This window comes from Tupaia chinensis, unplaced genomic scaffold (assembly GCF_000334495.1).
Source record: "Tupaia chinensis unplaced genomic scaffold, TupChi_1.0 Scaffold148874_1, whole genome shotgun sequence".
NCBI classification, from domain to species: domain Eukaryota; kingdom Metazoa; phylum Chordata; class Mammalia; order Scandentia; family Tupaiidae; genus Tupaia; species Tupaia belangeri.
Window position 1 is genome coordinate 1,491,645 of NW_006208722.1, and position 1,020 is coordinate 1,492,664.

Below are 1,020 nucleotides of genomic sequence, written 5' to 3' on the forward strand. Positions count from 1 at the left end.
GTCACAAACACTCACATTCATTCAGAGGTTATACATTCCCTCCCCACACCAGCCATACACCAGGTGAGTCCTAACTGCTGGTCCTACGACCAAAGGAGAATAGTGGCTCTGACTAGGGCTCTGCAGATCCCCAGGGGCTTACCAGATTACCAGAGCTGACCAAGGTTGATGCATCAGATTCCAGGAGTTGACCCTTCTCTCCAATTGTAGTCTGATGATCCAGGAACGTTCAGCCTCTGGGTGGGCACCTTGACTGAGAGATCCCATCAAACAAGACAGGGGTGCACCTATCTCTCCACACCATAGTGCCTATCTCAGGGAGAAATGCCCTGGGATTGGTGGCTCAAAGGGCCAGTCTGATTCCATTTCCCGGCCAATGCACCAAAATGTTGCCAAAAACCAGACACCGAGGAATGGAAAGCAGCACTTGGAGAGATTAGGAGAACTGTTTATTATGCCATCAGGCATGGAGTAACTAACACTCTAAATCTCCAGCCCCCTCTGGGGTTGGACATGGTCTTTTATAGGGGAATTGGAGAAGAGGAGGTCTCGGACTCAGAACCTGCCCTATGCAGCATCAAAGGGAGGAGGCAGAGAAGCAGGAAGACTAATCCACTCAAGGTACTAATCTATTTAAGGTACTAATCTACTCAAGGTTTTCAGGCTACCCTGTAGCTCCAGGAAGGGGCAGTATGTTTGCAGAGGTCAGAAATCTTAGACAGCTATCCGCCCTAGGTTATTCATAAATTCAGGGTCTCTCCATATCATGGTCTTCAGATAGCAGGTATAGACATAACTCAACCCTTACAGAAATTAATTATGAATAAAGAGCCAATACATATGAACTGTACAAACGTGCTAAAAGAAAGAAGACAATAAAATGCAGGCAAAGAAAATTCACCAGAAAAATTTTACTGAGGAGCAAATGAATCCCATGATGGAACAGTTTGCTGTAAAGCCGAGGAGAGCATCCCAGTGTAGAGGCAGTCCATTTCAGGGAGAAGGTGAGGGGGGGGGGGG